The sequence below is a fragment of the Amblyraja radiata genome, chromosome 8 (assembly GCF_010909765.2).
Source record: "Amblyraja radiata isolate CabotCenter1 chromosome 8, sAmbRad1.1.pri, whole genome shotgun sequence".
In the NCBI taxonomy this organism is placed as follows: Eukaryota; Metazoa; Chordata; class Chondrichthyes; order Rajiformes; family Rajidae; genus Amblyraja; species Amblyraja radiata.
Window position 1 is genome coordinate 33,031,474 of NC_045963.1, and position 14,052 is coordinate 33,045,525.

General features: G+C 40.6%; 1 long non-coding RNA gene across 1 annotated transcript in view; it reads right to left on the reverse strand.

Moving 5' to 3' along the window:
- Positions 1-738: 738 nt before the first annotated feature.
- LOC116976039 overlaps positions 739-14,052 on the reverse strand; it is a 45,757-nt gene continuing 32,443 nt past the window's right edge. Inside the window, exon 5 of the long non-coding RNA XR_004412854.1 lies at positions 739-841. This is a non-coding gene — a long non-coding RNA (uncharacterized LOC116976039). The remainder of the gene's footprint in view (positions 842-14,052) is intronic.

A 14,052-nucleotide genomic window follows, 5' to 3' on the forward strand; every position in this document is an offset into this window, starting at 1 on the left:
GAAAGTGAATGCAGGAAAAAGCCATATGTCAAATATTTCTTGTTAAAACAAGAATATCAATCTCATGTTTTCAAGAGAGAGTAATAGAGTTTTCAAGAGCGAGTTAGAGTTTTCAGGAGAGAGTTAGATTTAGGCTAAGAGCTAAGAGTCTTAGGGCTAAAGGAAGCAGGGAATATGGGGAAAAAGCAGGAACGGATACTGATTTTATTTGATCAGCCATGGTCATATTGAATGGCGGTGCTGGCTCGGTGGGCCGAATGGCCTACTCCTGCACCTATTTTCTATGTTTCTATCTCCCCGTTGGATTGCAACCTTGTCGTGGTCAGGGAGCTTGTGTGTCTGAGTGACCCATAGAGCTATGCCAGCGGGAGATTCGTCTCCTGTTAGGGTCTCCCATGCTGGACAGATCGAAAGGTAGAGGCGAGACGAAGAGCGATCCACTGGAAGAGCAATCCTGAATGGCCTTTCTCACCTGCTTTAGTTTTGTGACAGTGGGATGATAACATGAAATTGATGGTTTTTTTTTAAAATGCCACATGTCACATGGAACAACGGATTTGTGAGACCACTTTTCTCTGAAGAACTGCAGTGCTTTAAGCAGGTGGATCCCATTGTGGACTGGGCATAAATACTGGTGCCATTGGTGTGACCTCACAAAACCAAACACGTGTGTCTGAAGAAGGGTTCTGACCTTAAACGTCACCTGTCCATTCCGCCCAGAGATGCTGTCTGAGCTGTTGAGTTACTCCAGTACTTTGTGTTTCATTGAAAATTCCAGCATCTGCAGTTCTTCACCTTGTATCTAGGGTGTCTGAACAACATGTTGTTGAATTATGCAAATCTGCTAACAAAAAAAATGCAACGATTATTATTTTCAGTTATGATGCTTATGATTTGCATTCAGTTTTATAACCATTTAATTAGTTAAAAATAAATCAATTATCTAGAATTAAAACAGAAAATGCTGGAGATACAGCAGATCAGGCAGTATCTGTGAAAATAAAAATATAATTAAGATTTCAAGTTATTCAAATTCGTTATTTCAAATCTGTTCAAAAAGTTTACTTTCCTTTATTCTCGAACATATCGTAGCTTTCATCTTAATGCTCCATTTTTTAATGTTATCAAAACAAAAGTAGTTATTTGGGAATCAGATTGGTGCCCTCACTCCTGTGGAATTGTGAGAAAACCTCGAATAAATAATATCAGGTGTCTTTGCTTTCAAAATGATGCAGCAAAAAACATATTTTAACTGTGCTCAGATAATCTATTGGATCCCCAGGGATATTTAAAGCAGTATGGAATCACTTTAATGTAAGAAAAGACGCAATGTTGCTTCCATATTCTCTTGCCATTAAAAAGCTGCCCACCTTGGATTGGATTTTACTTATGTTCTTCAGTTGGTAAGTCTCAAAACAGACGTCAGATCATCCTTCCTGGGAGTGAATTTACAGAAAGCAAGTGATCCAGATGGAATCCCCAGTATACATCCTCAGAACCAGTTGGCAGGAGTCTTTGCAGTCATTTTTAACCTCTCCCAACTCCAATCCATGGTTCCCACTTGCTTAAGAAGACCACGATCATCCCACTGTCAAAGGAAAAACAACGTAGCTTATTTGAATAAGATTAATAAGATTATTAAGGGTTTGGACACGCTAGAGACAGGAAACATGTTCCCGATGTTGGGTGAGTCCAGAACCAGGGGCCACAGTTTAAGAATAAGGAGTAAGCCATTTAGAACGGAGATGAGGAAACACTTTTTCACTCAGAGAGTTGAGTCTGTGGAATTCTCTGCCTCAGAGGGCGGTAGAGGCCGGTTCTCTGGATACTTTCAAGAGAGATCTAGATAGGGCTCTTAAAGATAGCGGAGTCAGGGGATATGGGGAGAAGGCAGGAATGGGGTACTGATTGTGGATGATCAGCCATGATCCAATAGAATGGCGGTGCTGGCTCGAAGGGACAAATAGCCTACTCCTGCGCCTATTGTCTATTGTCTATTGTCTATCATAATGACTACATCCAATAGATCTGATATCTTCCTTCCAATCCTCTGTTATCAGGCTTCTGAATGGTCCTTCCATAAATTAGGGTACAGTCGGATTCCCCTCTACTCCCTAGTGGACATTGGGTTTTAATTATGGAATGATGAGCGACAATCCTGAGAACTATATTTTGCGCACACTTTGTCAATTGTACTTAAGTTTGACTTGATTAAATTCATGTATGGTGTATCCGATCAGTTTGGATAGCATGCAAAGCAATAATAAACCTAAACCTAAAATCTCCCATCATGATGTGCGTTGAGAGGCTGGTCATGGCGCACATCAACTCCAACCTTCCAGACAGCCTTGATCCCCTGCAATTCGCCGACCGCTACAACAGGTTCACAACAGACACCATCCATCTGGCGATGCACTCACCATTGGAACATCTGCATGATAATGACTTATTGGTCTGAAGATCAATTCTGACCCAAAATGTCACTAATTCCTTTTTATCCTGACTGCACTTTCTGTCTGCCCTACTTTTTGGCTATAGCTCTGCCTTCAACACCATAATTCCAACCAAACATCCACAAACTCCAGAACCAAGGATTCAGCACAACTGCCTGCAACTGGATCCTTGATTTCCTCAAAGATAGACCGCAATCAGTAAGCACAGGCAACAAAACATCATCCATGATAATCTTCAGCAATGGTGCCCCGCAGGGCTGTGTTCTCGGCTCCTGACAATACTTGCTATACATTCATGACTGTGTGAAAACATTCTGCTCTAACTCCATTTACAAATTTGCAGACAACACCAATGTAAAGCGCTGGAGTTCAGAAAAGAGATGGAGAGCTTGTTAGCATTGTGTCAAAACAACAACCTCGTTCTCAATGACAGCAAAATGAAGGAACTGGTCATCAACCTCAGGAAACAGGGTGGAGTACACTTCCCAGTCTACTTCAATGATTCTGAAATCTAGATGCATCGAGTTCTGGGGTGTAAATGTCATCAACAATGCATCCCGTTCCAAACACATTGACACTATGGCCTAGATAGCACACCAATGGGCAGTGCTGTGGTGCAGTGATAGAGTTGATGCTTACAGTGCCAGACATTCAGGTTTGATCCTGACTTCCAGTGCTGTCTGTACGGAGTTTATACGTTCTCCCTGTGACCATGTGGGTTTTCTCCAGGAGCTCTGGTTTCCTCCAACACTCCAAAGACAGACAGGTTTGTAGGTTAATTGGCTTCTGTAAGTTGTAACATTGTCCCTAGAGTGGAGGATAGTACGAGTACAAGGGACGATCGCTGGTCAGCGCAGACTCAGTAGGCCGAAGAGCCTGTTTCCCCGCTGTATCTCTAAACTCTAAAGTAAAAATCTAAAGTCAATGACACTACTTCCTTGGAAGATTGAGTAAATTCATTTTCTAATGACACTTAAAATGTTTTACACATGCACCAATGAAATCCTATCTGAATGCTTAACAGCTTGGTATGGCAACTACTCTGACCAAGACCACAAGAAAAACAACATGTATGATTTTGACTACAATTCCATACAATTCAAAATACTGATGAATAATCCCCTAAATCATGCTCCAAGCGTTTGTTAGATGATATGGCTTGCAAATATATTTCTCAATGGAGAAATCCAGGAAGGATGTGGTGTCACTGGAAGCAGTTTATTTATAGAGATGGGCATGCGTTTGTTTTCTTCTCCCAAAAAAACATCCACAATAAATGGATTTGTTATAACCATAATGGACTTCTGCCAGCAGTGACCCTACTGTGACCATCCACTGAATGAATGTCTCAGGAGCTAAATGGTGTAGAAAATACTTCCTGTTACACTAAGCACATTCTGTGGACTTTGGAAGTTGGATGAACAGCCTGCCATCAGTTCTGGTCATACACTTTCATCTCCCTAAGGCAACAGTGACCATTTGAAGGGCAAATGTGCTAGAAACTAGCATTTGTTTCTCTTGTTGTACAAGACAATTCCACTCCAGCTGGGACAGAACCAGTTTATGTTAGAGCATAAATTCTTAGTCTTTGTTCTCTACGCCAATAATTATATAGCCCAGGGTCCTATATATTTTATTAACTGCTTTGTTAATTTGTCCTGTCGCTTTCAAAGATGTATGTACAAAATCCCACCAGGACTCTCTCTCCTTCCACTTCTTTTAACGTTATACCGCGTTAATCATCGAATTATCTCTCCCCATTCTTCCTGATGAAATGTATCATATAACAAATGTTTGCATTGAACTTTGTGTGTCTGTCTATTTTGATAGCCTGACTGTGTCTTCTTCAATTAAAAATGAGAACTGCCTGAGATTTCGCACCAGGCATTGTCGGGAGAAAATCAGGGTTATGTTTCCTGTTGCTAACCTTTCACGCGATGCTGCCTAACTTGCAGAGTATTCAGACAATTTTTGTTTTTATTTCAGCTTTCCAGCATCTGCAGTCATTATATTTTAAATGTTGTCTTCCTACTCCATTAACCCTTTCTAACTATTTATTATACTTTAAAGTTCTATGTGATCAAAAAGTGATGAAAATGTCCCCGAGATGTCTATATATTTATCATAGAACATAGAAGAGTACAGCACGAGGAACAGGCTCTTCCGAACATGATACAAGTTAAACAAATCTCCTCTGCCTGCACATGTTCCATATTTCTGCATTCCCTGCATATCAATGTGCCTGTCTAAAAGCCTCTTGAAATGCCACCATCATGTCTTGCTCCACTACTACACCTGCCACTGCTTTCCAGGCACCCACGACCCTCTGTGTAAAAAACTTGCCCCACGCATTTCCTTTAAACTTTACCCCTCCAGCTTTAAAGCTATGCTCTCAAGTCTTTGACATTTCCACCCTGGAAAAAAGATTCTGACTGTATGTTTACAGATTGTTTGTGAAAGAAATCTTGCTCTGCACATCCTGCCACCAATGAAGCCAAATAGTAACGTTCTTGGTATTGAACCACTATGTATGCCCATCCACTCATTCATCACAAACTTCCTGTTATCCAGAATCTCTGTTATCAATCCTTGATCCAGTTTTATAGTTCTGGAGTTATTACTTATTTGACCTCATGGGCTTCAATTATGCAAACAATCTTAATACATGGTATTTTATCAAATACCTTTTGAAATTCAAGTTTTTATGCTCCCTCGAGGTTCCCACATCAAAACACTCATCAAGGTAACCAATCCTAATTTACCTACGGCAAATCCATGCCTGCTCTTCTTTATCAGACTGCAGTTGATTGAATGGTTGTAAAGAACTGTTTCTAAATACTTCCCCGCCATCTACATTAAACTGAATAATCTGTAATTGGTAGGTTTGTGTTTCTCTCCTTTTTTCTGAATGGGTGCAATATTTCTCATCTTTGGTATCACCCAAGAAATAAAGAGGATTAGAAGACTGTGACCAGCACTTCTGTAATTTACACATTACTACATCCCTCGGCAACTTGGTATCAAACCTATCTAAACAAAATCACTCATCCACTTTAAGTACTGACAGCGTTTTTAATACTTTTGTGCACTCTTATCTCATCGACTGACCTAACAACCTTATTTGTCATATCTTTGCTGGTTTTCGGGAAGTTGTTTAGGCAACGCCTTTTGTTTCCACCAATAGATCTTCATTTTGCTCCACAATTGACCTCAGAAATCCAAAGGGATTCAGTACAGAAGGTCGTACTCTGCTGATCTAAGGAAATAGAGGAGATCCTTTGCGACGGCTTTGAGATCGTGGACTTTTGGTCACCATGCAATAGGAAAGATATTGTCAAGCTGGAAAGGGTGTAGAGAAGATTTACAAAAACGTTGCCAAGACTCGAGAGCCTGAGCTATATAGGGAGGTTGAACAGGATATGATTTTATTCCTTGGGGTGCAGGAGGATGAGGGATGATCTTATAGACGTGTACAAAATCACGAGAGAAATAGATCAGGTAAACACGTCCAGTCTTCCCAGAGGAAGGGAATTGAGAACCAGAGGACATGGGTTTAAGGTGAGGGGTAAAACATTTAATAGAAACCTGAAGGGGTAACTTTTTTACACAAAGGGTGGTGGGTGAATGGAATGAGCTGTTGGAGGAGGTAGTTTGGACAGGTACTATTACAATGTTTAAGAAACATTTAGACAGGGACATGGAAAGGGCTTAATCAGTATGCACAAGACTGCACAACAAAGAAGACAGTACAAGTGTTCCCCATCTGGAAACCACAGATGAACCATGTGTCCATTCCCAGGTGGTCCAAATCTGTAACTTTCAAGTCATCAACCCAGGGGGTAAGGGGGATAGAAGAAATCTATTTACGATCTTCACAAGCCATCAAGAATGCTAAGTGGGAATTCTGAACCAGAGTCCAGGGATAACCATATGTCGGTTGTGGCAAGGCTTGCATGTTATAATGGGCTACAAAGTGAAGTTAGGTAGTATAATTGGTGACAATATCATCCTCCTTGATGACCTCAATGCTATGCTCGTTTTGAACAGAAGGCTGCTGGAAGGATGTAATGATCACATTGAATGGTGGTGCCGGCTCGAAGGGCCAAATGGCCTACTCCTGCACCTAATGTCTATTGTCTATTGTCTCACTCACCATGACAGCCTTGGGTGTACCTGCACTCACGATTACTATCACAGATGTTTAGGTTTGGGTTCATGATTATTATTGTCATATGTACCAAGGCACAGTGAAATGCTTTATTTTGCAGGTTATCCAAACAGGGTGGCACAGTGGTGCAGCGGTAGAGTTGCTGCCTTACAACACCGGAGACCCAGGTTCGATCCTGACAATGGGTGCTGTCTGCACACTTTGTACTTTCTCCCTCTGAATGCCTGGGTTTGCTCTGGGTGCTGTGATTTTCTCCCACATTACAAAGATGTGCAGGTTTGTTGGTTAATTTGCTTCTGTACATTTCCCCTAGTGTGTAACAGGGGAAAATTGGGATAACATAGAACTAGTGTACAAGTGATCGTTGGTCAGCACAGCCTCAGTGGGCCAAAGGCTTTTTTCCATGCTGTATCTCTAAATCTAAACCTACGCAGGTCAAATATACTAGCCATAAAAACAAACAAATCAAACTCAAGTACATTAGATAGAGCAATGGGGAAGGTACAGCGCTGAACATATTTTTTGATCTTCCTTAGAGTGAATTTCCAGAAAGCAACTGGCTGGAAAGAGTTCCTGACTATGTCCTCTGAGCAGATCAACAGGCATACCTGTTCAGTGCCACCCACAATTATACTCAGGTCATGGCCAATAGTGAAAAAAACCTGGCAGAGAACAGGTTCCCACCTGCTTTAAGAAGACCACAATTACCCTGGTACCAATGAAAAGACATCCACCATCATTAAGTGCTTCGAAAGACAAGTCACAGTGCACATTAAGTCCAAACTCTGAGACAGTCTTGATCCACTGCAGTTTTGCCTACCGTCGCACAAGTTAACCATATAACATATAACAATATAACAATTACAGCACGGAAACAGGCCAACTTGGCCCTTCTAGTCCATGCCGAACACTTATTCTCCCCTAGTCCCATCTACCTGCACTCAGACCATAACCCTCAATTCCTTTCCCGTCCATATACCTATCCAATGTATTTTTAAATGATAAAAACGAACCTGCCTCCACCACTTCCACTGGAAGCTCATTCCACACAGCTACCACTCTCTGAGTAACGAAGTTCCCCCTCATGTTACCCCTAAACTTCTGTCCCTTAATTCTCAAGTCATGTCCTCTTGTTTGAATCTTCCCTATTCTCAATGGGAAAAGCTTATCCACGTCAACTCTGTCTATCCCTCTCATCATTTTAAAGACCTCTATCAAGTCCCCCCTTAACCTTCTGCGCTCCAAAGAATAAAGACCTAACTTGTTCAACCTTTCTCTGTAACTTAGTTGCTGAAACCCAGGCAACATTCTAGTAAATCTCCTCTGTACTCTCTCTATTTTGTTGACATCCTTCCTATAATTAGGTGACTAAAATTGTACACCATACTCCAGAATTGGTCTCACCAATGCCTTGTACAATTTTAACATTACATCCCAACTTCTATACTCAATGCTCTGATTTATAAAGGCCAGCACACCAAAAGCTTTCTTTACCACCCTATCTACAGGAGATTCCACCTTCAGGGAACTGTGCACAGTTATTCCTAGATCCCTCTGTTCAACTGCATTCCTCAACTCACTACCATTTACCATGTACGTCCTATTTTGATTTGTCCTGCCAAGATGTAGCACCTCACACTTATCAGCATTAAACTCCATCTGCCATCTTTCAGCCCACTCTTCCAAATGGCCTAAATCTCTCTGTAGACTTTGAAAATCCACTTCATTATCCACAACACCACCTATCTTAGTATCATCTGCATACTTACTAATCCAATTTACCACTGGAACATCTAGATAACATGAGCACCATACATCAGACGCCTATTTATTGACTAAAGCTCCATCTGTAACAATAGTCTCAACCAAACTCATCTTCAAAATCCTGGACCTAGGAGTTAGCACTCCTCTCTGTCACTGGATACTTGACTTCCTGACACATAGACCACAATCAGTGAGGATAGGTGACAAAAGGTCCTCCATGGTAATTCGCAACATTGGTGCCCACAAGGCTGTGTTCACGTTCCTTAACACACTCACGACTGCGGCAAAATCCTGCTCCATTTAGACATTTGCAGATGACACCAGGTAGTTGAATGGATCTTGAACAATGTTAAGATGCAGGAAGGATCTAGAGAGATTTGGTAACATGATGCCAGGACAACAACCTATCTCTCAATGTCAGCAAGATAAAGCAGCATGTTATTGACTTCAGAATGCGAGGTGGTGTACATGCCCACATCAACATCAGTGGTGCTGACGTGGAGATGGTCGAAAGCTTCAAGTTCCAAGACATAAATATCACCAATAATGTACACATTAAGCCATATTAAGCTATGACTATGATCTCATATCACACTTCCACGTCATCAGTAGACAAAGGAAGTCTAGCACATCTCCAGTAACTCTTAGCAAGCATCCAGCATTACCCAGCTGTTATCAGGCAACTGAACCATCCAACCAACAACTAGAGAGCAGTCCTCTAAATCTCTTAGACTGGAATGTAATACTTTAAGTATTTCCTCCAAAATGTCTACTCATTATTATAATGCAATTCATCATTCTCGTCTTTATCTCTAATTGCTTGGATCAGATCCACTATATTTCAGTGAAGTCTACCTTCAGTGAAGTTTTTTTAATTCTAGATTGTTCCTTGCACTTCTCCACCATTCTCTGGATGCTTTCAAAAGAGAGCTAGATAGGGCTCTTAAAAATAGCGGAGTCAGGGGATATGGGGAGAAGGCAGGAACGGGGTAATGATTTGGGATGATCAGCCATGATCACATTGAATGGCGGTGCTGGCTCGAAGGGCCAAATGGCCTACTCCTGCACCTATTGTCTATTGTCTATTGTCTATTGTCTATCAAGTCCATCTATACTTTATGCTGCCTTGGGAAAGCAACCAACGAAATCAAGGACCTTTCCAACCCCAATCATCCCCTCTTCTCTCTTCTCCTGCCAGTAGAAGAAACAAAAGCTTGAAAGCCAATAAATGAACTGCTTCTTCCCTGCTATCATCAGACCTCTGAATGGCCCTCCAACTCACCTCACTATGGACGTTGAACTTTTTCTCTGTAATTATAATGTTGTGATAGTGTAATATTATTTTTCTCCTTGCACTGCCTGTTATACTCATCTATGGTTTGATTGTACTAAAGTATAATTGATTTGATTTGACTGGATAGCACGTGAAACAAAATCTTTTCACTGTCTCAGTACACATGACACTAATAAACCAACACCAACATTAGTTTTGTTAACCATTCTGTGCTCTGGATTGTTTCCCCCATGTTTACTTTCGAGCTTTTCTAGTTTATTCATTCAGCCTGATTTCCCCATACATTATAAACCTATGTCTATTCACAAATTATTTTTCTTCCTATTAACTCCTTTAGCATGGAGGGAGCTCTGACTGTGGTTGCTCTCTCCATTTCCCCTTGTTGGAATGTCACTGTTATTGCTGAAGTACTTCCTCAATGAAGTGTGCTCGTTATTTCAATGTAATTCATCATTCCTGTCTTTAAGTCCGTTTTACTTGGATCAGATCCACAATATTTCATTGATGTTTGCCTTTCTACAGTGAGGTATATTTGACCTCTTTGTGCTTTTCCACAACTAATCTCCCGCTGACATACTCCATGGTTAGTTTTAGTTTTAATTTATTGCCACAAGTACCGAGGCACAGTGAAAAGCTTTTGTTACGTGCCGAGAGACAATACACGATTACAATCGAGCTATCCACAGTGTATTGATACATGATATGGGGAATAACGTTTAGTGCAAGATAAAGTCCAGTGAAGTCCGATTAAAGACAGTCCGAAGGAATCGCGTGTTACTCGCTGTCATTGTGATAACTGTTTTTTTTTTTTTAACGTTTGCTGCTATGTACAATCACCACGCGTAAACACACAGAATGCTCGTCGTTTACAGGTCGCAGTTGCAGTTCTCAATGGTCACAAGAGCCAAATGGAGGTGGATTCCGGGTCCGCCAGCCTTCTGAAGGTGAGAGCTCCCCTAGTTCACCGTCATATTCATCCCGATCCTTCATTCATTGCTGTTCATTGTCAGAAGACATCTATGTTATGCCTATTTTGCATTCCCGTGTTATTTGAGCACTGGGAGGAGAAAGGAACAAGATAGAGCAAAACAGAAAGTATTGGAGGAACTCAGCAGGTCAGGCAGCAACGTGGAGGGCATGGACAGGCGACGCCAGACCGATACTTTATTTAGACTTGGAAGGGAGCTGGAACTCAAACGTCTTTATAAGTAAATTGGGCCACATGGATTTTACATTCTTACTAACTCGTTCATACCAAACTTGTCATTACTTTGGTAATACACAAAGTATTAGAGTAACTCAGCGGTCAGGCCTTATCTCTGGGGAAATGACCACACTTTCGGTCTGAAAAAGGGCCCTGACCCAAAACCTTGTCTCTATCCATTCCCTCCGCAGATGTCGCCTGGCCCGCTGAGTTACTCCAGCATTTTGTGTTTTACTCAGGATTCCAGCACCTACATTTCATAGAAACATAGAAAATAAGCGTAGGAGTAGGCCATTCTGCCCTTCGAGCCAGTACCGCCATTCAATATGATCATGGCTGATCATCCAAAATCAATACCCCGTATCGGTTTCCCCCCCAATATCTCTTGATTCCCTTAACCCTAAGAGCTAAATCTAACTCTCTCTTGACTGAGTTTAATGTCTAAAGAGATCTCTAATCTCTTCGTGCGTCTCTTTGTTATTGTTTAGTGTTCGCTGTAGACTAAATGCATTGGATGACATATCCAGATATTTTCGTTTCCATGGGATTCTGTTTACGCACTTTCAAATTCTTGCAGTGAAAGTGATGATCGGTTCAAACCGACAGCAGACCATTTATCCTTTATATTCTGCATTAATCCATTAGTCAGAGCTTTTACCCCTTTGTATAATGACCGCAATATTTATACTGAATTCGTAAATCAGATATTACTCACGCAAGGGCCTGTGAGAGTAAATACATTAAGACCGTCAGCATTTTGTTATTGATAATTCCATAATTCACGGAAAGACTGGTCGGCAAAGTATTCAGTTAATTCAATGCATTAAGCTTGGAGCAGAAGATCTGGACACTTCCTTAGTTAATGATCGGGGCATCATCAATGTTTACCGCTCTATTGCAAATAATTATCATTTACAGACACTAGACAGCATATTGGTTTTGAAAACCGAACTGTCCAGGCGCCAGGGTTTGTAAGTGTGTGATTTTTGAGTTAGATATGGGGGGGGGGGGGGGGAATCATGTTTATACCAAAATGAAACTCCCATTTAATTTTACCCAGTGAAAAAGTGAGCACTCTTGGTTCTTGCCATTTGCGCGATGTGAATATTTATAATGTTTGTATTGGATAAGTTTAAAGAGTAACTTTGTGCCCGCCCCTGAAATTGTGGAGCGATACTTAACCCACTTTGAAAGCATGTCCCAGGGCAGAGTGCATGTTCAGATGGCGTTTACAGTAAGGTCCTTGTGATAGGTGCACTGCACGACAGTAGGTTGTGCGATTATGCGATATTTCAGTTGATTACTTATGGTCGCTCTTTGATCGCACCATTTAATATTACTCATTCTAAATATTACTTCTTAGGCCATGTCAATTATCACGTGTAGTTTACAGTGTCTGCCAAACCATGGACTGAAGAACTGGCCAACCAAGTAGAGACCCTCGGACTACCTTTAATGAGACTTTCCTGGCCTTCATTTTGCACTAAATGTTATTCCCATTATCATGCATCTGTACACTGTGGACGGCTTGATTGTAATCACGTATTATCTTTTCGCTGACTGGATAGCACGCAAGAAAAAATGCTTTTAACTGCACCTTGATGTACGTAACAATAAACTAATTTAAACTAAACTAAATTGCGTGGAAATACCCTGTAGGTTCCCCTCCACATATTTTTTCCCGATATTTGTCATTCCTTCATTATTGTAAAGTTCCTAGCCAATAGACAATGCGAATATCTTCACCAGAAAGTGTACTACAGCAATATTGATGAGACACTTGGACAGGTACATGGATAGGGAAGGATTAGATAAATCTGAGCCAAATGTGACCAGGTGGGACAAGGTGCGAGATGGAGCATCTTGATCGCATGGGCAAGTTGGGCTGAAAGATGTGTTTCAGTGCTGCATGACTATGACTCTATAACTGTATTTCAAAGGGTAATTGGAGAAGAACAGTACGCCTATCCTTTCCCAACAACGTGGTCATCCACAAAGTGAGCTTGAAGATGGATTTGCACATATTACCAACTCCCAATTTAGTATTCCAAACATACTAAATCTTATAGAAGAATTTGGTTCCTTTTCAGGGTATAGAATAAACTGGAACAAAAGTGAAATTATGTCAATAAAACCTCAAGACCCGACACACCTTCTAAAATTTCCCTTTAGAATTGCTCCGGAAAAATTTACATATCTTGGAGTTTACGTGACTAGAAAATACCCTTCTTTATTTCAAGCAAATTTTCCACCATTAATTACCAAACCAAATGCCCTTATTCAATTTTGGAAAACGCTTCCGATCTCCCTTATAGGTAGAATAAATGCCATAAAGATGATCTTCCTTCCACAAATCTTGAACCAATTTCAATCAATACCGATTTTTCTCCCTAAATTTTTTTTTTTAAACTCGATTCTGTGATTACAAACTTTATTTGGGATTAACTCACAGAATTCATAAACGACATTTATGTAAACCTGAAGAAATTGGCGGATTGGATCTCCCTAATTTTTTTTACTACTACTGGGCAACGAATATTAAAAAATTAATCTATTGGATGGACGATACATGCCAACAGGTAAACTGGCTAATAATGGAGTGGGAAGATTGTTTGCCTTTTAATATAGGCGCGATTCTTCTCTCTCCAATAAATCTGAAGAAATCAGCATATGAGAAAAATCCGATAATCCATAGCACTTTACGAATCTGGAAACAGGTGAAATCAACCCTTAAAATGAGAAATTTATCTCTTCGCTTACCAATCGCCAATAATCCCTCGTTTAAACCGTCTACTTTAGATATGGCGTTTATACAATGGGAAAGCATAGGAATTAAAAAGCTGGGAGACCTTTATGAGATGGGGACTCTCCTCTCATTTCAAGAATTACAGTCAAAATATCATTTGAAAGGTAGCCAATACTTTAGATAACTTCAAATACGAGACGATGTGAAATCACACACACAAGACTATCAATATATGGTTCCAGACATACTAAACGAATGCATGAATAGAAAGTCTGATTCAAATAAGTTAATATCGTACCTTTATAATACCCTTTTAAATTTACAAACTCCATCGTTGGAAATAATTAGGCGAGCTTGGGAAGATGAACTGGGCCTAACAGTTTTAAAAGATAGTATGGAGAAAAGATTTCTATATATCCACAA